Below are 27,875 nucleotides of genomic sequence, written 5' to 3'. Positions count from 1 at the left end.
TGGTTATAATCTACCACAAATTCTCCTGAAATGATCAAGTACACACAGGAAAATTGTTACATTGTTGAGAAACCTGGCTGCTTTGCTTCTTCCTGGGGAGCTCTAAAGAATTCTACATAAATCAGTGATCTCTCCTGACTGAGTTACAGAGAGATGAGCTCAGGCCAGTGAAGAACTGCTTTCCTCTTATAATTCTCCAGGTAGCCAATTTTGGGCTGGCTGCCATTTTTTGCAATTTAAGACACTAAGAGAATTTAAATGAGATCAGTCCTGTATTTGTAAAGAAAGAAATAGCTTGTTTGGCTTAAAAGAAAAAGTACCATGTTGTGTGTTACTAAGTTTCCATTTGTGTGTGTGTGTGTGTGTGTGTGTGTGTGTGTGTAACAGAGCAAAAGTACAGTAATCTATATAATTAGTTATTTAAGCTATTACAAGTACCATTGCAGTAAGGGGGAGGGAAGAGCACACCCAAAATACATAAAAGTATTTTTATAAACTCATTCTAGGAAAAGGAAATGCCAGAGTAGAAAGATAAGGAGTCTTAATTAACAACAAATTCATCTATTTCCCTTCTTCAAAATGAGACACTCTTCTAAGGCAATTTGCTTGGAGAGCAGTTTTGCACCATAAATCTGGGACATGTTTTTATGTGTGTGTTTGCTCTGCTTGAGGCTTAAGAAAAACACAGCAATCAAACCACCCAGTCCAGCCCTGGAGAAAAAAGAGAAGACCTAATCACCCGTGATGGTGATTACATAATCGAGAATCGTACACACAAATCCCAAGAGTCTCCAAAGAATCAGCCTTTAGCTTCCTGTCATAAAAGATGCCCTTTTTCCTTTTCCTTTGTGAGGATCACTAAAAATGCTTCTTAAAGACCAAGTGGATGTCTTTGGTAGAAATAGAGGTCACTTAAGAATGATTTATAAGTGCACCCCAAGCCAAAATGAACTATGTATCGATATCTAAAGTGCAATCTGCATTTAGTGTAGCAAAAGCTCATGATCTGTTTCTAATCTGTGTCCAGAAGATGCTCCCCACCGAGGAAAAGCCTGGCTCAGGGGGCCGCCCCACCCCTGGCCCCAGATCCAGGCCCTTTCTTAGGCAGCCGGAGTGCTCCTCTCTTAGATAATGCCAGGTACTCTGGAAAGTAGCCGTGTAATAATACACAAACCCCTGATGATGTCAGCGTGTTATTGACTTTCCAAGTCTGAATGACTGAGCAGAGGAGCGGGGGTGGGGCGCAATCCATCCGGCAGCGCGGGGACCGGCCAAGCGAAAATGGGCTCGCGGTCCCGGCGGGGGAGGGGCGGCGGCGGCTCGGCTCTCGGGCTCCGCCGCGGCGGCATCGGGGTCGTGCAGCAGAGCCCAGGCGCGCCTCCAGGCTCCGGATCCTCAGCTGTTTACGTTTGGCCCAACTACCCGAGCAGAAATAACTGAGGCCGCCCCCCGCCCTCCCAAAGCTTTTACCACGTGGCAGAGCCGGGTTCCAATGCGGGGAGCAGAGGACTAAAAGGGGGGCCCCTCCCTGCTCCCTTCCCCCACCCTGCACTGGAGCCTTCCTACCCGGCTGCAGTCAATTTGCAGATCCGGGGGTCGCTTTCCGTAGTGCACTCTCCGCTGCAGAAGACCCCCTTGGAAATTGCACCTCAGCAGTGGTGACATTTTATGGGACGTGATTGACTTCGTTTATGGCGCTGGCAGTGCAGGTGCAGAGTTGTAGGCTCCGTTTCTCACCCGGCCAATTGACCACGGGGCAATCTGTCATCTTCCAGGCTAGGTGGGAACCGAGCTGGGTTGCCCTTAAATGGAATTGCACTGAGAGGCCGGGATCCGGAGGGAAGCACTCCAAACTGGGGCGTGGCATTCCCCTCCGGGCCTAGACCTTGCTTTCAGGCCACGCGGCTCCCGCCCCACCCCCCTCCCACCGGCACTGCAGGTCCCACCTTTGGGGTGAGGAGCCCAGAGGCCTAGCTCCCTTTCTCCCCCTCCCAGACCTGTTGAAATCCTCCCAGGAAGTCCCGGCCCGGCCCACAGGGAGACCTGCGGGGCCTCTGCCGGTCTGTCCCCGCTGAGCTGGGCTGTGGAAGCGCCCTGTGGTGCAAACCGCACCGAGGTCGTGGAGCCTCTTCCAGATCCTGCTCTGCCGCTTCAGCTGTGTGCTGTGGGTAGCGTGCTTAACCTCTCGGTACCCCTCATCTGTAAACCCGGGCTAGCAGTAATCCCCTGTAACTGTTGTGAGGATTAAAAGAAGGCCAGGTTTCCGAAGGGACTGTCTCCCTTTTTAAACTGTTACAGCCCCTTTGCCTTCATTACTAGAGTTACAATTGTCAGACCAGGTCTGCAGAGGAGCTGGACCCATTGTTTTCTAAGCTCACCCCTTCCCCCACTCCTGGCTTGTGGAGGCCTCTCTGGACCCATCCACTCTCGCTGGGTTGCAGACAAGAGCTGGGTCATTGCCAGGGTGGGGGCGGGGCGGGGAATGTGCCTCTGACCTAAAGTCAACCCTTCACTGCAGCTTCCCAAATCCTCGTTCCCCCTCCCCCCACCCCGCCTTGCTGCTACATGGGATTGGTCCAGAAGTGAAGAGCTGACACATTTTAGTCGAATCATAAGCCTTGGGGAATTTTGAAAATAGGAGTGAAAAGGTCCATTTTTTCCCTAGGGCTATAACTGTAAGATATAAAGTTGGGACTCTTCTATAAAACCATGTTTCCCATCATGTGCCTCTGACCTAATGTTGGCAGTTTCCTGTGTCCCTGGTACTGTCCTGCCTGCTCCAGAGTCCTTGTGACAACCCAGTATTTTTTACAACAAATTCTTATTGTTTACTGGCAACCAAAGAAGTCCTAGTTAATATACCAACATGACATTTATTAATCTGATGTGTTCAGTATCTTAGTTGAATTAAGACTACCTCCCCACCCCAAGTATAAACCCTGGGAGGGCGGAGCACACTCAGTGCCTCATAACAAGGTGCTCCACAAATGCTCTTAGAATTGAACTGAACAAGGTTTCAGTGGACAGGAAGTGCCCTGGCGGCTGATTCAGGAGCCTTCAACTGGTTAATTTAAAGGGGAAACATTACCTATTGCTGTAGTCTTTTAGAAGCCCATTTATTCTTGCCCTAGTGGTAATTAGGGGTTGTTCTAGTGAATAGAAAGAGAAAAGAGAAGAAACTTGATCCCCTTTAAATTGTATTTAATAAAAATCTTGGAGAAAATTAGTGAGTTGTCAGGCTTAATAAATCCCCCTGGGATTTTGTTGGAGAGAGGCTGCAATAATGTACAGTATTCAACATTTATGAGACAAGAGATCCACATTTTATCTAAGAATAAAATGTAGTGACCTAATCTCCTTTTTCTCTCTTCATTTGTTTCCAAAAGTTTTTTTTTCTAGCCCATGAGTCACTTCCAGTCAGATCCAAAGACAAAAGCTGGCTAATTGTGTGTCAGTGAGTCAGGTTCCCACCCTGCCTTATCACAAACACCCTTTCTAGCTCCAAGAAGACAGAACACTTTTCATCCTGTAAGGCCGAGTGGAACCTGTTACACACCGCTTCTGGGTAGGGCTCTTAAGGGATTAGTGCTGGGCCCTCCCATCTCGCTCTGGCATCTGGCAGCTGATCTCTCAAGTGATAGCACCTTGGGGTGGTTCCTTCCCAGGGTTATTTTCAATCTGGAACTCTTCACGAAATCTACCCGGTTCCTAAGGCACCCTGTTGAGCCCAGGGATACAAAGGTGAGTGTAAAAGGAGGCCCAGCCTGGCCGGTGTGGCTCAGTGGATTGAGCGTTGACCCATGCACCAAGAGGTCACTGGTTCGATTCCCTGTTAGGGCACATGCCCAGGTAGTGGGCAAAATCCTCAGTGGGGGCCATGCAGGAGGCAGCCAGTCAATGTTCTCTCTCATCAATGTTTCTGTTGCTCTCTCCCTCGCCCTTCCTCTCTCTAATATCAATAAAGAAGAAAAAAAATTTAAAGGCGGCCCAAACCTCTAGCAATTTGTCAAATAATAAAGGAGAAAGGCCAAAAAGAATCTCTGTCAGATGGCCTTTGAGGGCTATGGAGGAGGCAGTACTAAGACTCATTAATGACTTCTCGGTCTCCATCTCTCAGCAGCACTTTATTTGGTTGACTGTTTCCAACTTCTTCAAACTCTTTCTCTCGAGACTTTCCTGATGCCACTGTCATTTTCCAACCAACTCTCTCCTCCCTAGCCCCTTCCCATCTCTCCTAAATATTGATCTCTTCTAGATAATGGTACCACATACACCTGGCTGTTCAGGCCAAAGAAGTAATCCTGATGTGTTCTTTTCTTCTCTCATTCACCACATTAAATCCATCAACTTGTTTACCTCCAAAGGATGCCCCTGCACTTCTCACCCCTACACTGCCTCCCTGGCCTCCTAGGCCTTACATAATCTCGTCCCTTTATGCTGTCGTACCTCCTTCCCCCAGCTCTTGCCACTCCAGCCACATTAGACCACTTCTTCTTCCACCACCCTACCCCTTCCTACCTTGAGGCCTCTGCTCTAGAAGTGGATTTCTTCTGCTTGGAAGACCCTCTGGCCCTTTCTAGGACTGGCTCTTCCATACCTACCTTAGTCTATTCTGGCTTCTCTAACAAAATGCCATAGACTGAATGGCTTACATAACAGAAATTTGTTTCTCACAGCTCTGGAGCCTGGAAGTCCCACTGTGCCAGCAGGTTCACTGTCTGGTGGGACCCCACTTCCTGGTTTGCAGACAGACACCTTCTTGTTTTGTCCTCCTCATGTGGTTTAGAAAGAGATCATTTCTCTCATATGACTTCTTATAAAGGCACTAATCCCATTCACGAGGGCGCTACACCTAATCACTTTCCAAAGGCCCACCAGTTTATACCATTATTTGGGAGCTAGGACTTCAGCTTATGAATTGGGGGTGGGGAGGAGGGCAGAACATTCCGTCCATAGCAGTAGCCTTTAGGTTTCAGTTCAGCGGTCACTTCCCTAGCAAGGACCTCCATGACTGCTTTCTCACATTACCCAGTTTATGGCCTACACAACACTTAGCATGAACTGTAGTGATCAATTACCTTATTTCTTTTTTTTTGGTTATCTTCACCTGAGGACATTTTTTTTTTTTTTTTTTGCATTTATCTTCAGATAGAGCAAGAGGGAGAGAAGGAAGAAGAGAGAGAGAAAAACATCGGTGTGAGAGACACACATCAACTGGTTGCCACCCACATGACCAGAGTGGGGGACAAACTGCAACACAGGTACCCTCCCTTAGCAGGAACTGGGACTCTCTGGTCCACGGGCCAACGCTCTAACGGCTGAGCCAAACCAGCCAGGGCTACCTTATTTCTTTATTTGTATGCTTCTGTATTCTCTGTCTCCCCATTGGAATATAACTTCTGGGAAGGCAGAGAACAAGGCTTGTTCATTGTTCATTGATGTGTCCACTGACCAATGTCTATTTTATAATCAGCACACAATCAGCCCTTTTTGATGAATGAGTATAGACAGTAGAGAAAGCTCAGTATAGACATAGCTAATTTAGCTCCTCGAGAAAAAGAAGTTCACCAGGTGGACTTAAAAAGAAAGGAATCTCAGAAAGTCACAAAGGCATGAGACTACCCAGAGTGTTCATGGACCCCACTCTTGACCCCCACCTACCCGTCCTATTCCTTATGACTCTGCTCCCTTTATTGCTAAACAATGTTCAGAGGATTGTCTTGACTCACTGTTTTCAATACCTCCTTCTCCATTCTCTCCTGCTTATCACCAATCAGGCATTTGCCCTAAACCACTGCCCTAAAACTGCTCTGATCTCTATATTGCTACATTCAATGGTCCGTTTTCAGGCTCTTCTTGGTGATCGTATCAGCAGCATCTGATAAAAGTGATCACTGGTTCCTTCCACAAATACTTTCCTCATCTGGGACACTACCAGATGTTTCTTCTTCTTACTCACTGACTGCCACTCCAATCTCCTTGCTGATTCCTCCACTCTACCCACCTTCTGTCCTCTGACTATTAAATACTTCATATCCAAATGCTATAGGCTCTACTTTTAAAATAGATGCCTAACCTGACTGCCTTTCACCACTCACTGGTGTTACTCCGGTCTAAACCATCATTCTCTCTCACCCGACTATCTCAACGGCTACCCAGTTGGTCTCCCTACTTCTACTCTTCAGTCTATTCATAGCACAGCAGTCCAAAGGATCCTTTGAAAACATACGTTGGATCATGCCTTGCACAAAACCCTCCAACAGCTTTCCATTTTAAAGTCAAAGCCAAGGTCCTTAGAGCACAGTCAAGAGCGACTGTATCCGGCCCCACTGCCCACCTCGTTCTTCTGCTCTGCTGCTTCCACTGCATTCTAGCACCCCAGCCTCTCCGCTGTGCTCAGACACAACAGCCGCTTCCGGTCTCAAGACCTTTGAGGAAGCTGTCGCCTCTGCTTGGAAAGCTATTCTCCAAGATGTTTGCATGGTTTGCTCCATGTATCAGCTAGCTATTGTTACAACCATGCTGCATAACCGCCACATCCCCTTGCCTTCTCAGAGAGACCACCTACCCTGATCCCCCTCCATAAAATGCCATTCCCATTCCCAGCGCAACTAGGGCTCCCTGTATTGCTCTGTTGTGGGTTTTTTTTTCATAGTCATCACTTTCTAATATGTTGTATAGTGTCTAGTATCTGTCTCCCCATACAATGTAAGCTCTGTTTTATGTACTGATATATCACCAGCTCTAAGAACAGTGCCTGACACTCATTAGTAGGCATGTATTAAATATTTGCAGAATAAATATCAAATCTGAGAATGAAAGTTTACAGACTGGAGCCTAAAATTGAACCATAGAAGAGTGTTCAATAATCACAGCAGAGATGAAACGAGAGAAACCGCGGAAGCATTATTTCTCTATGGCTTTGTATGCGATGCTCAGTTGTTTGGATTTTGTCTTACAGGCAACGGAGTAGCATTGATTCTTTTTAAGCAGTGAACTCTTGTGACAGAGACTGTGCCTAAAGTGGCACCGGATGCGCCGTGGAATTGAGTAGGGTAGAGACTGGTGGCCCAGAGCCCAGGTGGCAGGCTGTGGGCAGCTGGACTGATGAGCAGGGAGCCTTGTCTGAGCCTCTCAAGTCAAGCTGTGTGAGCAGTTGCTAACTTTGCTCACTGGCCTTCCTGACAAAGGCTCCTGATGTGTGCCAGGAAGAATATATGGAACAAAATACTGGGAAGGAGGCCCTCTTAGCCAGACCGGCTATCACTTGAGTGTATATTGCAAGAATAATAATCACTTATGCTTATATAACACCATAGAGCTTACAAAGGATATTTCTCACTGTTTCATCTAAACTCAAAGACCCAAAGTACTGTAGCCAGTATGTTTAAGTAGCTTGCCACTTCACCGGTTAAAAAAGGAAATAACACTTATGTCCTGAAATACACTAGGGAACTTTTCTGGTGAATTGCTGAGAATATAGTTGAAACACAATCTGGGGTACTTCTTTTCTCCTTTAACAAATACCATATTGGACCTTAAATTTTCAGAGATTGAAAGTTAATGTTCAATCTGATCCCATAGGTTCTTTAGAATCCATCAAATGACTCTCCTCTCTGCACTATTTGCAGAGACACACATAAAGATCCTAACAGGGCCCTGGCTGGTTTGGCTCAGCGGTTAGAGTGTCGGCCTGCAGTCCAGAGAGACCAGGGTTCGGTTCCCCGGCCCTGGTTGATCGTGCGAGTGGCAGCCACTCGATGTGTCCCTTTCATGTCGATGTTTCTCTCTCTCTCTCCTTCCCACTCTATCTGAACAAAAAATGGAAAAAAATGTCCTCGGGTGAGGATAAAAAAAAAAAAAAAGATCCTAACAGGTAAAGTAGGTACTTTCCCCAGTTACTTCTTACATAGAGTACGAGATTGCACCTAACCACCGAGAAAGTGTTCAGGCTTATGAGAATATATATAGGACTACCAGGAGTTCCCCCTTTCGTCCCCCTAGTAACATAAATAGTCTTGGTACACTCCCATGCCTTCCTTCCTTTGCAGACACCCAATTTGGCCACGATTACATTTGAATGTCACAGTCCAAGCAATTAGTTTCATATAGATACATACACTTTCAAAGCTGGAAGCAGCTTTAGAAATTATGCCATGAGTCTAACTTCTCATTTGCCAGATGAAACATCAAGGTTCAAAGAGCAAAGGGGAGGAAAAAGGAAAGAAAACTGATGCTTCCTAAACAGATGCCATTGTCCAGGCCAGTGGCAAGTGGCATTTCTACACAACTTTCCTATATTTCTTTGAGGTGGATGCATTAGTCGAAGTTCTCCAGGAAAACAGAACCAATAAGATCAATAAAATATATATATTCTTTCTCTGTGTGTGTGTGTGTGTGTGTGTGTGTATATATGTGTATATATGTATATATGTGTGTGTGTATATATATATATATAACCTAGGTCTAGATGGTTCTAATACTTCCTATCATCTGGCATTTTTAAATAATGTTTTTTCCTGCTATTCCTATTTTTTCCCTATTTGGCAGAATGTAATTTCTCCTCATCATGTTAAGAAACGACCCAATGTCTTTATCCACTAAGACCACTTCTTTAGCTGGAAGTGAGTTTTCAAATATTAAATGTGAATACAAAATGAGGAGACTGCTTTTGAAAGAAAGATACAAGCTCTTCCACTTCAAAACGAGTGTTGTCCCAAATAAAAAAGCTGCCCCGGGGAACAATACACTCATTCCATTATCGAAAATTCCTTTGTGTGTCCTCTTTGGAAATCGCCTTTAGGGCCTGGATCACTTGCTTTTCCAAAGCAGTTTTAACGTTAGCCAATGTTCATTGTTTGATTCAGGTTTTGGGAAACAGGCCAGAGTTATCTGGTACCAAATCTGGTGAATGAGGTACATGATCAAGTTAATATAGTTTAGATTATGAGCGTAAAAAAAAAAAAGAGAGAGAGGTGTGACTATAGAAGAACCAGAGGTTTTCTTTTAAAGCTGGAAGAGTGGCTTCAAAGGCGACCGTCTCCCTTGGAGCCCTGACAGCGGCGCTGGCGTGAATGTTGAGGTTGGAAAAGGCAGCCTTCCCAGTGACTGCAGAGGACAGACACTCATGTACCCAGTTTCTTCTATGACTTCATGGTCACTCAGATGTTAAGGCTGTTTTTACAAGCACCAGTGCTCTTAGAAGTATTTTGGAATGAGATGCCCTTACACACTCACTGGTTAGTTTTCACTAGATGAAGATTTAGATGACAACGTCAGGAGCTAGCAGTCGAAGTGCGCAGAAAATGATGGAGACGTTTCCATTATTTTTTCGAATCCTGATCATGCAAAGAGCTAATCAGACAAAGGGTTTTCCTCGGAAATATGTTCTCCTTTTCAATAAGCACCAGTGAGAGAGAAAAGACCTCTCTCTCAAACGCAAATTAGAGAAAACAGAGGCCTTGGAAAGTTTAGGAAAGAATGTCTGCCTGCTGCACAGCTGTCTTCCTGAATGTCCCCTCGTAATATCCCTCGTAATCCATACATGGAAGTCCCCTTAGATTCCACACATAATTAACGCTTGGCAGAAATAAGACAAGTGAGCCCGAGGCTCTCTTAAATTTCATTTAAGAAATGCAGATTTCCATGAGGGTGACTGAGGGAGGGGAGCGTAGGCCCCACTTCTCCCACAGTATTCCCAGTCGCTGAATTTTACATGAATTTATAAAGATGTCCTCAGCCAGTCAGACGGCGTTTATTGATCATCCGCTACGTGTAGGCACGGTGTCTAAGTGTGGAGGGAGCTGCAAAGTGGTGCGAACAATCTTCCAAGTCTCATTCATTTTATTGGGGTCACGACGAGACCCAAATAATATCTAGGTATGAAGAGGGGAAGAAATGACGGAGCACTTGGAAAGGACGAAAAGGCTTGACAGCGATGAGAAAGGAATCAAATTGAAGAATGGTTGAGATGCTGATGGCCAGGGCTGGGGTTAGGGACAGGGTGTCTCAGACCAGCCACACAAATGGACATTGTGTAGTCAGGACATCATGTAGCCCCAGGAGGTCTTACAAGACAGACTACGGATGGAGCCCTGGGAGGCTGCAGAAAGCCTGCTTGATATTTAGCATCCATTTAGGGAGTGATGACTTCATTCCAGCACTGTTTTAGGCATTGGCTGATTCAGTTTTCTCAGTGAAGTAAAAGACAAAGCTATCAGTTGAGAATATGAACGGCGAGGAAGCGTTGGGACTATTTAATTTTACTTTGAATAGCTAATAGTTGTATGCAATGTTAAACACTAATGATGTAAAAGGACAGAAGAAAAATCTCTCTTCTGCCTGTCCACCAGCTCTCTGGGCCCCTTCTTGGGAGACAACAAGTCTCCTCCTTCAAGAAGGGCATAAATGAAGCATTAATTTAACTAACAAGACTAAGAAGAATTAAGGTACCTACATTTTTTGATCCTGGGCTGTCGGCTGATCTTATGCCCAGAGCAGCAAATTTAAAGTGTTTAAATCTGTTCCTGTCTTGATTACAAAATTTTACTTTCTTTTTTTTTTTTATCCTCACCCGAGGACATTTTTCTATTTTTTATTTAGATAGAGCGGGAGGGAGAGAGAGGAAGAGAGAGAGAGAAACATCGACGTGAAAGGGACACATCGAGTGGCCACCACCCGCACGACCCAACCAGGGCCAGGGACAAACTGCAACCGAGGTACATGCCTTAGCGGGAACCGAACCCGGGTCTCTGTGGACCGCAGGTCGACGCTCTAACTGCTGAGCCAAACGGGCTAGGGCCAAAATTTTACTTTTTACACATTGCTGTTATGTTTTTATTCAGCCTCTTTAAAATATTTAAAATATTGTACAGAGTCACTACACCTAACATCTATTATGACTTCTGTGGTTGCCTTAGGTGAGTCCCTCCTGGGATGCTGGGAGCCCAGCCATTTCTGGGCATATCCCTTTCTGAGCTGTGTTGTGGGAGCCCCGCGGTCCTGGGAGGATGTGTGTGTGGACTGGTCCCCTCCAGCTGAGCCCCAGCCCCCTCACCAAGGGGGCCAGGAGAGGAAGCGGGAGTTCTCAAGGAGTTCATTAGGATAATTAAGCACAAATTTCTCCTTGTGGTTATCAGAATGTGATTTGAAACCAGAAAAAATTAGAAGCCCCCAAAACATACACTTATGTCTTCACTTTTATGTTGTCCTTATTAAAGAAGGTATTTGGGGTGCCTGGAAAAAACATAGGAGGAAACTGTTAGGTGAAAAAATACCATTACCTCTCTCTGCAATTCACAACTTAAAAAAAAAATCTGTATACCTTTGTGCTGCCTGATGGGCAGCAGAACAGATGTTCTGCAGATTAAAATAAAAACAAAACACCCCTCTGGATAGTTTAAACAGGACAGGATTAAGAAGATTATTGAAAATGCTGAAGGTAAGGCTCTAGGCCAGATGTTCTTGAATTTTTGTGACTGAAATTCATGGCTAGACATACATTTTCTATTATGACTCAGAATATACATACATAAATGTATACACACACCCATAAAACTGAAATACAGTTGCATGAAACAAATTCACCTTTACTAGGGGCAATGCACTCGAGTGTTTTTCCTCTTCCATTTTATTCTCTAATACTCTATTCTGTTTGTTTATTTAATTTCTCATGCTTGTGCCAACTCACTAAATAGATTTCATTATGTGTAGTTTGACAAACATTGCTCTGGGCTGTGATCTCCCAGGCACAACTCCCAGACCCTAGACCCCGCTGCCTGCACCTCCTCTGGGAACCCTATTTCCATTGGCGCAGACGCTGCTGAATCAGGTCTCCTGCCGGCTCAGGAAGCCGCAGCTCAGCTGCTGGCTTCAGAACCAGGCCACCTCCACCACAAACCTGCTTCTCTCACTTCGAATTAGAGTCTCTCGAGTTTATCTGATTCTTGGAATCCTACCTGAAAGGGACTCCGAGAAATGGAGTTTTTAGCTTTCTAGCCTCAGGGAGCAATGAGGAGTTTAGAATGAAGATGGACCCATCATATTGAGCAAGCCAATGCTTGTGCAGGGCTCAGGGTGCCCATCCCACACTTCTGATAACCCTAGACCTGCAGGCCACATTGTTCCCTGGCCTTGACAGCGGGGGTATTCCTGGAGTCCCTGCGCCCCTGGGAATCCAAGAGCTCTGACTCTGACTAAGAATGTTCGAGATTGAATTTCAGGTTTAACTTGAAAATGGTGGCATCACATACACTTGGGCTTTCAAAGAGTTGCATTCAGCCTTCACAAATCATTAGGGAAACATTTATCAACTCCATTCTGTGCCCAGTGTTATAGATGCTGCAATTCATGATTAATCAACTTGTGATCTTTGCCCTTGAGAAACTTACAGTCTGATGGAGTGATAAACGAGTAAACCACTTGAATAATATTGTGTGACAAAGGTTAGGATGGGCTCAATCACAGTCTGCTAAGGGAACACAGAGGAGGAAGATTTGACGGAGACTGTGGAGTCATGGAGGGTAACCCTTAGATTGAGTTTTCAAGGACGAGCCTGGGAGGAGAGAGCCGGTACGACGGCTGGTGTGTGCCACAGGGAGGGAGCGTGAGGGACTCTGGACTGTTCCACGTGATTTAAAAGTCATAAGAGGTAATGCGGTGGTATACAAAGCTAGAGAAATAGGTAAATCCCAGACCAAATAAATAAATAACCAAAAATAATACTCATGATTCACTTCAGTTTACAGCCTCCCCTTTGCCATTGTTTTATGAGATTTCTAGGGTAGAACACGTGGATTTAGTGTTGCTTCCTCATTTATCAAACGTCCTGTACTAAACATTGTTAATTATGTTGAGGAGGGGGTGGGGAGCATAAAGCATGGTCATACATTATGGTGCAAATACCACACTAAATGAACATCTGGAAATGAGTCATTTATAACAGCACTTTTATAGGTAAGTGAATGTTGTTTAGGGCCTTCTAGGGAACACATATCTATATATCGTTTATAAAAATACTCTTAAAGGCATAAATAAATGACCCATTTGTAATTGTGTCCTTGTTATCAGTAAGAAGATTTCTTCATATAATTGTGCAGTTGTCACTTAACAAAGATATGCTCTGAGGCTGAGCTCTTATAGTAGCGTTATAATTTTAAACTGACTCCTGAGCTCCAAACCACTTAGAAACTTTTTGCCAGCTCTAGAATAGATAGCAAGCAGGGTAATACTCATTTAATTCCTCTGCACAGTAATCTGATGGCTAAATATGCTTCAGAGATTCTTTTAGGACTAGCTGGGGAATGAAATCAATCAGAGTGCATAAATTACAAGAAAAGTGCTGTTGGTGTCAATTACCTAAGCTCTGTGGATATAAGTCTTCTAATTTCCTGTTAAATCAGTAATGTTACCAATCTCACTCTATTATTTTAAATAGGACTGTAGCTGCCCTTGCTAGGAGTTGAATGAGGGCAGACAAATGTGAATAGTTAATGAGTCTCACCACGTAATAGCAAGCTGAAGGTGTCAATAACAGTGATATTATAACATGGCTCACAAAGCGCCCCCCCCACCCCAACGTCTGCCAAAGAAGATTTAAATCTGTTTGCTTTTCAAATTTTTTCCCCATACTTTCTCTAAATGTACTTTGCACACATCAAATGCCAGGTGGATATGGGTGTTCCCACTGCCATAGTGAGTCCCTATCTTTCCCCAAAGATAATGACCCTGAGTTGGTACAGGAAGTCTTGGCTGCACTTTCCCTCGTAATCTACCCACCCCCACTGCCTGCGGCTACATTTCACTGACTCATAATTTCCAAGTATGATCAGCATGTTGACAGGAAAGATACAGTCACTGGGCAAAGCTGCAGCTCCAGAGAGCTGGCCAAGGCCTATCCAATAACCTCTGCCACCATTGACGGCACAACAGAAATAAGGACGACAACACCACCACCACCACCAAAACCTAGAGTACAAGAGCATTTGAGTGTTAAACCCTTGCTATTTTGTTGCTTCCTCAGCACACCGCACACCTTCCATGACTCACCAAACCAAATGGGGGGTGGGGTGGCTTTCCTTTGCAATTGGCTATCGTTTACTTCCTGTTCTCCAAAAATAATAAAATTAGCCAATGGCCTATCACACTGAGTAATATTACAGGACCAACTGGCTAAGAGTCAAGTTGCACTTGAGGTTTACATAGAGCTGGATTCAAGTCCAATGGTATCAGGAACTATGTGGTCAGGTTGGGTCTTGCATGTATTGCAGTCCTGTTGTGAAACATTCTTTCAGATGGCACATCGACTATACTACTCAGCCAGTTCTTGAACAGGAAACCTAAGTCTGCCCTTCTACTTTCCATGGTCAAGTATCATCTTCTTTGAGTCAAAGAACCTTAACTTTCTAAATCACTTCATTCTTTTTCAGTTTGCATTCTTCTGTTTGTTGGCATCTTGCAAATGTAAAGGTAACTACAGTTCTCTAAATCCACTCTCAAGTGCTCCTTTATTTCCAATTACACTCACAGAATGTTTGATGAATGGAGAGGAATCCTATGACAAAAGATAACTATTAATACGTTAATTGTGAACCAGCCAGCCAAATTAATGGCTAAATTCTAAAGACATTAAGAACTGGTGAAGAGTTCCAGTAAAGTCAGACCTTAAGTCATTTGGTCAGTTTGCTATTTGCCCAAAAGACATTCTCAGAAGAGAAGTTTCTTTTAGTGCTATGAGAATTAAATTTAAATATAAATGGATAGATGGGATGGGATGGGATGGGATGGGATGGGATGGGATGGGATGAAAGCAGCCTAGATCAACTCCTATGTAACTTGTCATTTGTCAGTTTATAGAATTAAAGAGAAGGAAGAACAAGGAAACCAGCAGGTCTCCCCATGTATATTTCTTAGGTTCACAAAAAGACACAGCAATCCTATATGTGGTTGGTCTGTCTTGCATCATGAGTGAAGACAATAAACGTAGATCTATGATGCTCATTCTACTGTATACGATTGGGGAGATACTGAAAGAAACACACTCAATTATTACATAAGGAAACTGGGTCACAGAGCAACCAAGGAGCTGTGGGAAGACACAAGATTCATTACTAGCTGACTAGAAGCAGGGTCCCTAGTCCAGAGCCCTGCAATGCTCCACAGTACTTCTAGTCTGGCCATATCTGGTTTTCTTTACAGATTATAAGGTACTTAAATGCTGATTAATTATCAATTTTCAACCTCCGTGACTGTAACTAAGATAAGAAAGCTTGTATGATGGGAAATTCAATGGTGCATCATGTGATAGCAAGAAAAGAAATGTACCTATGATAAAATCCACTCTGACACAAATAACTCAGCAAGCTGTTGAGGAAGGCCAGGGCTGCACACATTGTGTTGTTATTATTAGCCAAGACTCCAGCTATGTTTATATTTCCAGTAAGGGGCAAGTAAAGAAGACACTAGATTCCTCAAGAAACATTTAACTAGTGCATAATCTTTCACTTAGAAATTGAGTTATTTTCTGCATCAATACAAAAATGTCAGTATTTGTGAAATGATCTTTCCAGAAACATGTCTTATCAAAGAATATTGTAAGCCTCTCAAACATCAAAAAATGCTCAGGTAGAATCTTCACACGATTTTTGAATGGACAGAAAAAAAAAACTTATATTTAAAAACCTATACTTATTTTCAGAAACTATTATTACTGTGGTTGTTATTTCATCCTCTTTTCCCCGGAAGGATCCTATGAAAGTCATTCAGGAATTTCCGATGGATTGAACAGGTCTGATTGTGGCCGCTGGTTCTAAATCTGAAGGTTGAATGGGCTGTTACTTAGACTGACAAAGAAGGGGAAGGGGAAGGAGCTCCTGGTTCCTCTGACCTGCTCTACAGCGAGACACTCGGCCAGCTTTGCACGGACACAGCTCGTTCTGCCTTGTACCTTCCCCATGGAAGCCACACATATGAGTACACATTTCTAAAGGATGGCAACATTTCTGTTCAGGGTTAATCATGTGCTTGCCCCATGCCAAGTCCCAGGCTGAACCCCTGCTCCCTCCAACAGCTCTGAGAACAGGTCTCATTATTATTGTATTTTAAAGATGGAGGATCTGACGCTTAGAAAGGGGAAGGAACTTACCCAGAGCCCATGGATGGCAAAGTTAAGGTTCAAGCTCAGGCAGTCTGATTCCTAGAGACTATGGGATGCCAAATGAAAGCCTTGAAATAGTGATTTGGTGGTGGTTTTTTCGTGTAAAGAGGAGTGATTGGATTATGCAGCTACTGAGGCCATCTGCCTCATCCACGTGACTTACAGTTTGAACAATTTGAAGATTACAGTATTTATTATAATGCTGCCTGCTGAAACAAAGAAACCCATGAAGCTCAATAAATACAATAAAAGTTTATTTCTTGTGCATGTCAGAGTTCATTGAAGACACAGTCATTGAGAGACCCTGGCCCCTTCCATCTTGCAGCTCAGGCCTCCCCTTGATCCTTGGAGTCCTTGGAGTCCAGAGGGCGGATGGGAAAAGAGTGGAATGGTGCCCAAGTGGACCTGGACTGTGCATATTTCATTGGCCCAAATTCAGACACATGGTGACACCTACCTGCAAAGGTGACTGATAAATGTGGTCTAACTGTGGCCTGAAAAGGAGCAGAGAACAGGGATATTGGGGAGTATTAGCAGCCTTTGCTTCAGGAACCAATATCTTCACTAGACTCTCTATTTAATTCTTTCTCTACTGAAGATTTCCTGAAGGACATGTAATCCACTTACTTTAGAACACTGTGGTGCCTGGCCAGTGTGGTTCAGTGGACTGAGTGTCATCCCATGGACTGAGAGGTCAGGGCACGTGCCTGGGTTGCAGGCTCGATCTCCAGTGAGGGGCATGCAGGTGGCAGCCGATAAATGTATCTCTCTCACATCGATGTTTCTATCTCTCCCTTCCTCTCACTCTTAAGAAATCCATTAAAAGAAATTACAAAAAAATAAAAATAAAAGAACCCTTGGTGTGCACTCAGAGCCATTCTTTTTACCCACCCTCAATACCCTGGAAATACCTTTTCTGATTTGCATTAGTTCTTTTGCATGGAGAAACACAGTGAGAAATAGCTGTATGAAATTCACTGCTATATCTACTGAGAGGATGTTATTAAGGGAAGAAATTTCTCTCTAGTCTTAGTATGAGTAAACGCTATGCTTCTCTTGAATTGAATTTTTAAATCTTATGAATATTCAGAATCTTAGAATAGATTATCTATTCTACTTTGCCAAAGCCACTAAGAAACCCAGAGCCAAAGCTGACACCCTTTTCCAGACACTGAACAGGGACTTCATGATATTTATTTCTGTGTACAAATTTGACCTATGCTTAGTATTTTCCTATCAAAAACAAAACAATTTCCCCTCCACCTTACCTGTTCCTATAGCTTATTTTATAATTTGTATTTTATAGAGAGAGAGAACCTTGTGGGACAAGATGGGTAAAGCACACAAATTTGGTCATATTTGCAGTTTGGAATCTATGCTGAATTCCAGCTTAGTTATGGGGTTATGCAGAAAGACAGATGTGACGGATACTCCCCAGCTGTCACGCTGCCTCAGTGCACAGGAAACCCTACGAGCAGCTGACCCTTCAAGCTGATCTCAGGCCGAAGGCATTCTTGGTGGTGTCCCACAAGTCTTAGAGGTGAAAAGTGCTGGGTGTAAATGTGTGACAGACCGGCTCTCGTAGGGCCTTTGCTTAATGAGGAGCTATGGGAACCGTTCAGGAATTAACCGTGTGCTCACATTGCAGATCTACAGGGACTGGCTAGCTGAGTGACCCTGCGCAGGCTCTTAACCTCTCTGGGCCTCTCATGTCTTTCTTCGTAAAATCAAAGGCATTGGACCATTGGATTAGATCATCTCTAATGCCGCGATCCTTTAATACAGTTCCTCATGTTGCAGTGACCCCCATCAAATTATTTTTGTTGATACTTCATAACTGTAATTTTGCCACTGTTATGTCTTAGGTGACCCCTGTGAAAGGGTCGTTCAACCCCCAAAGGGGTCGCGACCCACATGAGAACCGCTGCTCTAAAGCCTCTTCTAGCGCAATATATCAGTGAATTCTTCATACAAACTAAAATAATCGTCATTTAAAAAATTCCCCCAAGTATTTTAGAAATAAATGACTACGTCTAGAAAAAAAAAGGGGGGCTACAGGGCAACTCACACATGGTGAAGCAGGCTAGTAGTAAAGGTTTTCAGACACCACCATGGTAAATGTAGCTGCTTATCTTTATCCTGTGAACAACAGGAGTCACAGTTCCACTATATAGAGGTGAAAGGTTGTATAGACAGGATGTATTAATTTGAGTTGGAATTTGGCTGGGGCACCTGGACAGTTAATCCATCTCTTGGCTTCAGAAATCTGATACTACTCTAAGAACACTGTTACAGAATTCACAGGGCTGCTGGACCTGGGAATTGGCTGGCTCCATTGGTGGGCTATGGAGAGCACACCCAAGCACAACCCAGCACATCCCAGAAACCATCCCAGCTTCCTGATTGCCCAAGTCAACGTGAACAATGTAAAGAATCTTTCAACTGTAATTCAGGAAGACTGTGAGTCTGCCCCAGTGAGTCTTTGCTTGCAGTTCAGGACCTTGTGCTAAAAATGCATTTTATGGTGAAACAAGAGATTAGCTAATCTTTCAGGCTAACAGAGGGCCAGCTACAAATGCTTCCTGTGTGTATTGTGAAACTCTGAGATGACAGAGAAGTTCCTCGTTGCTCTCTGAATTTCCCTTCCCCCATGACTTCCATTGGTCACACAAGCTATTGTCTGTGGTCAACTTGCCAGAGTATGATGTTGTAATTTTTCTTGGTTCATACTTCTAAATTAAATCTGTTTGAAAAAAGAAAAGACTAAAAAATATATATATATTTCAATCTTGTCTTGAATCATGGAGAAGTTTTCTTATTTTTCTTCATCTATTGGCTAGTCTTATTTTTTGTTAACAAATTCATTATTCAGATAGTCAAGGGCCAAAAAGAAAAGGGAAAATTCTTCCCCAAAACCCCACAGAAATAAAACACCCTAGAAACTGAGCACGTAAGCAACAAGTACTCGGACACTTGTGGTTTGATACAAATGCTTTGACAGCCCAGGCTGCCGCCGTAGGGTTCAGTTTCAGATACGGCCAAGACCAGTGATCTACTTAGATGAAAAAATGTACATACTATTTTCTTTGACTCATAGTGTGTGAATTTAATATTCTCTTTGGCCTTATAAGAGAGTTTCTTTTTCCTTCTTTCTTAAGAATAAAGGCATGGGAATTTCTTAACTATGTTGTTCCATTTCATGTCTTCTTTCTCTTCTGATTTTATTTTCATTGCATACCAAAGCGAAGGCAATATTATTTGGTAGCCTATGGGTACCAACGCAAAACAGACCAGTGACGACTATAGCCAAGCATGTATCTGTTAACTACCAGGACATCAGTTAGATGTTACTGACTAGCAAAAGTCTAGGCCTAAACCATCTATTCTCTTATAGCTATGTTTTATTATTATTATTTAAACACGGCTATAAGATTTCTGACATAAAGAGTAGATGACTTACCTATGTGAAGTTAAGAAATAAAATATGAATATATATTTGTATTTGTATAAAAATACTGGAAAGATACACAAGAAACTGGCTTCATGGGGGGAAAAATCAGTGGATGACTGCCTGCCAATGACCAATTGCTGATTTTGTCTGACCTCTTTCTTTATTTTTTCAATAATAAATCTATTGCCATGCATTTAATTAGAAAGACTGAACCACCCAAAAACTTGAAATGAAAATACACTCACTCATCTTCCCCAACAGCGTATGGCTGTTTCTCATTAGTTTCATTAGTACCATGAAAATGCAAAAATGATACCACACGAGAATAATATTTTAAGTTTATCACATTACCAGCAGAGAAATCTCAGTGCACCTCAATTCATGGACATTCACCACACAGCAAGGCAAACATGGAGTTTCAAAACTGAGAAAGTTGAAGCCTCATAAGAGAAGTTCATAGCCACAGCTGTCTGAGCCGTTTACATATCTCACTTCTTGAATCAGATTCTTCCCAGAAGTCATCTCTCACCAGAGTTCCTATTTGATTCCCCTCTGGTTTCCGACTTTGTGAAGCACTTCAGTGACCAAGAGGCCGAAGGGCTGGGCTGGTTAAAACACAGATTGAAGCCCTGGAGCTCAGTTAGTTAGAGCATCATCCCAAAATGCCAAGGTTGTGGATTCGATCTCTGGTCAGGGCACGTATAAGAAGCAACCAATGAATGAATAAATAAGTAGAACAACAATGCAGTCTCTCTCTCTCTCTCTCTATCTATCTCTCTCTCTCTCTCTCTCTCTCTCTCTCTCTCTCTCTTCTCTCTCCTTTTCTCACTCTTAAAGCTATAAATAAAAATTAAAATAAATAAAACACAGATTGAGTCACAGTAATGTCTGCCCCTCAGCTGGCTGGCGATGGAATAGTTAACTGAGCCCTGGAGTTCTGTGTAGACCCTCAAGACTAAAGGTTAAGAGGCAAGTTTTCAGTAGAAATGTTTAGAAATGCATACCACACAGTGAAAACGAAGGCTGAGCTATTTTCTGGGGAATTTGAATTATGTGCACAGCCAATCAGGAACAATAAATGGATTTGTGTCCAGTGGTAATAATTCCTCAGTTATAGATAGATTTACAGCTTACTCAGCATTGCCTGTCCGTCCTCTCTCACTGCGCCGCCCCCAGCTCTGCCACAGACGGGGCTGCTACTTCCCAAGCTGCTGTAGAGATAAGAGCTCCAAGGCTTGGGATATGCAGTCATTTGTCCCTATGAACCAGATACGATTGGCCAGCTGGGTGGGGCTCACACTTAGGTTTTCTGAGGGTGCTTTGCACTGAGCAAGCTGCCTTGGGTCCTCAAATCCAGTCACTCGATTAAGGAATCCCCCCACTTAGCCAACTTTCCACCTGACAAACTGAAGAGGCCTATCAATCTAATACTGAACTTCTATAAGGCTCTTCGCATTGTATTGCAACAAAAGACGAATTCCCATCATTGCTAAAGTTGTAAAAGTGATGACATTTATGTCTCATTCCTCTCCTGCTTGTATTCGCCTTTCATTTTTTTCATTGCTTTTGTAATTGTGATTGGATTAGAACTTAGAGGAAGGTTGAAACGAAGTATATGGCGAAAGTGTGTAGGGTGGAGTCCAGGCCTCATTCCTCAGCTTTCGAGTGGAAGATCTGACAATGGGAGCAGTGTATTGCTGTGTTCTATGCAGTCATTTTATTTTCCTGAAAACAGTTGCCCTTGCTACAAGTGGATTAGAGGTTAGAATGCAGGATTGGCAGGCAGGATTTGTGGTTTCTATTATTAGCCTCGCGACAGTTTTATCACATAAGGGTGAGAGCTAAGCAGTGTGGTTTATTGGAGCAAGAACTTGATGGCAAGATGGCACTGGCCCTCCTGTGAATGAGAGGTGGTGAGCGTCCTAGCTGAACATCAGCAGGGTAAAGGTACAGAGGACAATGTGAGATCCCTCCGTCACTGTACGTATGAATATGTACGATTCACTGCTGTACAGAAGAATCCCATTAGGTCTCCCTCCACAACTTTCTGTAGTCAGAAGAGAAGCCACTCTTTTATGAAGACCTACTCAAGGAGTGAGGCAGGACCCTGAGTATTGCTTTCCCACGTGCTTCAGGGCTGTACACAAACCAATACATTTCTGTCCACTGAGTGTGTGTGTGTGTGTGTGTGTGTGGCCAGAACACTAAAGTTGTTTGGAGAAGCAGGGATGGGGGTGATGGGGGTATGTTTTCAGATGATTGCTGGTGTTTCTTTGGCTTCAAATATCATATTCCAGGCTGGACAAAGACTTTAGGTAGGGAAAGGGAGAAAAAGAATCTTGTGTACACCCTTACCTCTGAGAGAGATCTGTAGCTCCCTGTTGAGCTTAAAGGGATAAATTAAACCAAATGTGTTCAAAATTCACTGTGTCAGCTCCACCCCTGCATTGCTTCCAGACATATCCATGCTGCTCAGAGCACCTAGAGACACCTGTGCTTGGTTCTAATCCAAAAGCCCCAGGAGAGACAAATAACTTTGACCCTGGATTCCGAGTCTAAGCATACAGGGGTTACTTTTTTGGTCCCAACCTATTTGATAACTGTGTTTTTGCCTTCTTCTTCATAAATAAAGCTCTGTGAGATTACTCTACTGTTAACCCCTCTGGAAATACATGCAATGAACTCAAATTAATTCACTTATGCAATCATGTATCGAGTCAAAAAATATATATGCATGCTTATTATGTGCCAAGGCTGAAGAGAGAGTAGCAGGAACAGAACAAGACAAAAAATGCATGGTGTTTGCCTAATGGGAGATAGGGTCCAAAAATTCACACAGGTAGGTACATAATTACTGTTGTAAGTGTTGTGAAGGAATAAGTCAAGATGCTCTAAGAGCCCCGAAACCCCAGTTACACGCCAGAGACCTGGTATCTGAAGATAAATACTCCAGATGTCAACCACCCACCTTCCTGGACTTCGGGACATTACCCACTCTCAGTGTCTCCATTCTTGGGTTCCTCACACTTCTTGCTCTGGAACTGGACCTCATTAGAAACATGCAGGGAGCCACCCCCACCCCTTTACAATTGGTGGCCCCATTATTACATCCATTCCAGCTCCATTGGACCATAATGACCTCACCTGAACTTAACTATGAGATTCTAAGACTTATGCTCTTAGCAACTGGCCCTAATACGAGAAAAAGTATTTACTATTTTTCAAATATAAATATATAAAGCAAAACTAGTCCTAAATTTGTAGAAATGGAGCAGATTTGTCCAAGGAAAAGAGCCAAGCCCTCAATAGCATAGGGCTGGTGCTCAGTTGGTCCCGTTTCTGCTCTCCCTTTAATACGCATGGTGTTATGGACAGAAGGTCTGTGTCCCTCCACAATCCATATGCTGAAATCCTTCCATTGTGTTGATATTTGGAGATGGGCTCTAATTAGGTTTAGATGAGGCCATGAGTGGGGAGTCCCATATGGGTTCAGTGTCTTTATAACAGAAAGAAGAGACAGAAGCTTCTCTCTGTCTCTGTCTCTCCACCATGTGAGGATACAGTGAGAAGGTGGACATCTGCAAACCAGAAGGAGGGCTCTCACCAGACACTGAATCTCCCTGCACCTTGATCTTTGATTTACCAGTCTCTAGAACTGTGAGAAATAAATGTCTGTTGTTTGAGCCAGCTGGTGTGTGGTTGTGGCATCCCAGCTGCCTAAGGCAGGGGGGCATTCAGAAGGCACTGCTCGAAGGGGCAGGAAACCTGAGCCCTTGCTGACCACTAACCTTGTTTCCTGTGTCAGTCTTTAGAGGTCACTGAGGAGGTGTGATTTGCTTAGGTTTGGGGAGAGTCTCAGCTGTGGGGGGAGAGTGTCTGTTGAGCACATTGATTGATCTTGTTTTAAGCTAAAACTTTATTGGTTTGTTGGTTTTTTTTTTTAGGTGCTGTCAAAAAAGTTGTTTCTCCGTCAGTATTACTACTTCTAAATGCCATGTACAGTTTGTACATAATCTATGACGGCCCAGCATCTTGCCACTCCAAGTCACCCACTCTGGTTCTTGGATACGAAGCAGGGAAACCGGGTGGGAGAGGATTAGCGATAACCATGAAAGGGAGTGGGTGCAGAAAGGGAGAGAGCCTGAGAATATGTGACCGTGTGTATAGTTGTGAATACATTTTTCTTGATTTTCCTGTTTGTATTCATGACATTCTATTCAATTTTAAATAATATTTAATGAATGATGATGATGGGCCAGGCACTTGTCCAGGATCTGGAAATGAAATGATCAACAAGGTGGCCATGGTTTCAGCCTTCAAAAAACAGCATATAAATACAATAGGATATGTTCAACCTCAAAGGCAGAATCCAGGAGGGGCATCCAACACAGACGTGGGAAATAGAAAAGGGTGTAGCCTAGAAGCAGGATGTCTCAGTTGAGGCTGTTACTACCTAGTGACATCTTTTGTAATGGTAGCCGAATGACATGAAGTTGATGGGCCATAATTTACTCAAACAGTCTCCGATTGTAGGAAATTTAGAGTTCTCTCCTATTGTAAATAATAATGTTACTAACCAACCCTAGCTAATCATTTGTCACACTAGTGGGCCTCACTGCTATCTATCAAATGAGCTGGGCTCATGTTTACATAGTTTATCTACAAGAACTCTCTCATCTCTAAAGTTCAATGAAATGCAACCATATGTAGGTGATTCACTTTGCAGATTGCAGACAGACAAAAACACATATTACTGGGCCACTTCTGACACACAGCCTGACATATAGCTATTTCTTCCTTTTAGTAATCAACACATATACAGGAAGAAAGACTAATTATGATAGTAAATTTTCATATGGTTTCATGAAAAAAAGTAACTTGATGCATTCTAAGGTCAAATATAAATGATTTTGGGTTAGCTGCACTTTTAAAAGTATCTTTGCTGTTGTTCATTGAGAAGAAATGGTTTGGGTATTATCTGTGGTTTCTATTATCTATGCTTTTTCTCTACTGGGAAATATAGTAATTGAAAGTTGAGTACAGACTTTACAATTATGTTTTTGAATTGATCAAATCATCTTAGAGTTGCTCTGTAAAGCTTAATTAATGTTTCTCAATGGTTTAAGATCTTATTAAAGGCATGGGGGAAATTTTTATTCTGAATTCTGATATATTAGACTTCCACATTATACTTACAAAGAATATGAGCTTTCTTTTATTTTGAAATATGCTAGTTTAAAATAGGGAAGGAAAGAATTGAGATGATCGTCTAAAAAATAAAACATAAATGATGAAATTTCCACTCTGCTCCTTTGTGCAATGCATTGCCTAGGAGAATCATTCCTATCTTCAAAGCTCCTGTAATTTACATCTGAGAATTCATAATGCCTAGAATCACTGTGAGCCATCCCTGCCAGAAGATGACCTCCAACACTCAATCAGAGAAGTTTCGTATGCAATTTACTCAATGCCTGTAAGCTTAAAGGGGGAAAAAAATGTAATGCTAAAATACTCTTCCTGAATTCTTATGTAAGTTTCCACCTATGTAATAAATGTGAACTAAAGAGATTCTAGTTTCTTTGTTAATAATATTCTCTTTAAACCAATGGAATGCATAGTCTTCAACGATAAGATAAATTGGTTTAATCTGATTATCAATTATGAAGAAGAAACCATTAAAATTGTTTTAATTATTAAAAATAGATGATTCTTCTACCTGGAGTTGCTAAAAATCATCATCACAATAATTCTCTTTATTCATTCTATTTAAGATAAAAGCATTTGCTGAAATGTTAACCAACTACTTTGTTTTTGTCATATTCTTCTTTTGTATTTAAGGCATTCAACAAAATAATTGTTTTTTTGTTTTGTTTTGTTTTTAATGACAAGAATATAATCTTTTGTAAGAAAAAAATCTTGGCTCAGGACCATTTACAATGTAGATATGTGTGTAGAAAGAGCTTTTAAAAAGTTAATTAAAAACTGCATTCCTAAAAAGGGATTCAAAATTATGATGGTGATTCAGAAATACTAAATGGGAACATTTTTTCAAGAGAGAAAACAATTATTACCCAAAGGACCTCCACAGATCAAAATGCTTTGTATTTGGAATACCATCCCCCACTACCACCACCACCCGGACTTCCTCTCCAATGCCTATCTCACATGCCTCTTCCCTTCTTTTTTTTTGTTTTTGGCAAACCTAGATGGAGTTAGTCATTCCCTTCTGACTGCCAGGCCATGGACTGAGTGAGAGACACCAAGGCAAAAAGGAAACAGTCTCTGTCCCACCCCTGAAAGGAGGAAAGTCATAATTAGACAAACTACAGTCCAACAGAGAAAGTGTTATTACAGAAATATAGTCAAGTGGGCTCTAGGTAAAAACAGAAACATGTATTTATAGTTTTGATGTTTCCACTTCTCCCATACCAGTTTATTTGTATTCAGATCAATCTACACACTAAACCGAGAGTTCCTGCCTCCATCCAAAAATATGCATGTAGGTCCTGGCCGGTTTTTTTCAGTGGTTAGAGCATCAGTCCATGGACCAAAGGATCACGGGTTCAACTCCCAATCAAGAGCACGGATCTGGGTTGCAGATTTGATCCCCAGCCCCAGTAGGGGTCATGCGGGAGGCAACCAATTGATGTGTCTCTCTCACGTCGATGTTTCTCTCCCCCCCCCCCACTCTATCTAAATATTAATGGAAAAATATCCTCGGGTGAGGATTAACAACAACAACAAAAATACATATGTAGTTTCCTCTATGTGCTAGGCACAGCAAACATCATCTGGTTTCTGATCCAAGGTAACCCTTGCCTTATGTACACAGAGCCCAGCAGAAGTCTAACAAACATATACAGGAGTCTGATGAATTTTGGTTGAACATATAAAAAATGTATTACTGAATGAATTTGTATTGACAATCAGGAGAGACTTTGGGAAGCAGGCTGCAGAAACACACGCACTTGGGTTTAACTGGGCATGACTCAGGAAGGTGAAGTTGAAGCTGGTGCATCACTGGGTGTAGAAAACCTGCTTTTTTATTTTGTCCTCAATACTGTACCTACCACTTATCAGTCACTTGGGAAAATCCAACATTTGCAACTCCTGAATCTTGATAACGAGGAAAGAAAAATGAAGCAAAATAAAGGACTAGGAAACAGCTTACATGAGTCACTGTAAAGAACTTTTTCTGTTCTCAGAGCATTGGCATGAAAAAAATGAGAATTTAAATCACTTTATGAAAATGTTTACAGCAGCCTTAGTCACAGTAATAGAAAACAAGAAACAACCCAAATACCCACCAAAAAATGATGGAAACATTATAGTATCTATATACCAAAATAAAAAGAAATCAACTTCTGGTATTACATAACAACATGCCAGAATCTTTTTTTTTTTTTTTTAAATTCTCACCCGCGGACATTTTTCCATTTTTTTGTTCAGATAGAGTGGGAGGGAGAGAGAGGAAGAGAGAGAGAGAGAGAAACATCCACGTGAAAGGGACACATCGAGTGGCTGCCACCCCCATGACCAACCAGGGCCAGGGACAAACTGCAACTGAGGTACTTGCCCTTAGCGGGAACCGAACCCGGGTCTCTCTGGACTACAGGCCGAGGCTCTAACCGCTGAGCCAAACCCGCCAGGGCAACATGCCAGAATCTTTAAAAAAAAAGTCATGTTGAATAAAAAATTCCAGACACAAAAGAGTACATACCGATTGACTAAATCTATATACAGATCAAGAAAAGGTAAAACTAATCCCTGACTATAGAACAGAGGTCAACAGGGAAGGGGGAAGGGGTGGGGTGGGGGGAGGGGGAGGAAATGACTTGGGATGATGGAAATGTTCTATCACTTGTTTTAAATGGTGATCATGGGTGTATACAATTGTCACGGAATCCTTAAAACCAGTCCATTGCATGTAAATTATACCACAATAAAAAATAACCCTGGCCAGTTTGGCTCAGCAGTTAGAGCGTAGGCCTGCGGTCCACAGAGACCCAGGTTCGGTTCCCGCTAAGGGCATGTACCTTGGTTGCAGTTTGTCCCCGGCCCTGGTTGGGTCGTGCGGGTGGCAGCCACTCAATGTGTCCCTTTCACGTCGATGTTTCTCTCTCTCTCTCTTCCTCTCTCTCCCTCCCACTCTATCTGAACAAAAAACGAAAAAATGTCCTCAGGTGAGGATAAATAAATAAAATAAATAAATAAATAAACATTTAAAAACCTAGGAATATTGCATATGTCCTCATTACTGTTTTATTTTCA

The sequence above is a fragment of the Molossus molossus genome, unplaced genomic scaffold (assembly GCF_014108415.1).
Source record: "Molossus molossus isolate mMolMol1 unplaced genomic scaffold, mMolMol1.p scaffold_m16_p_5, whole genome shotgun sequence".
Taxonomy (NCBI): domain Eukaryota; kingdom Metazoa; phylum Chordata; class Mammalia; order Chiroptera; family Molossidae; genus Molossus; species Molossus molossus.
The sequence above is the reverse complement of the archived record's forward strand: the minus strand, read 5'-3'. Positions refer to the sequence as shown.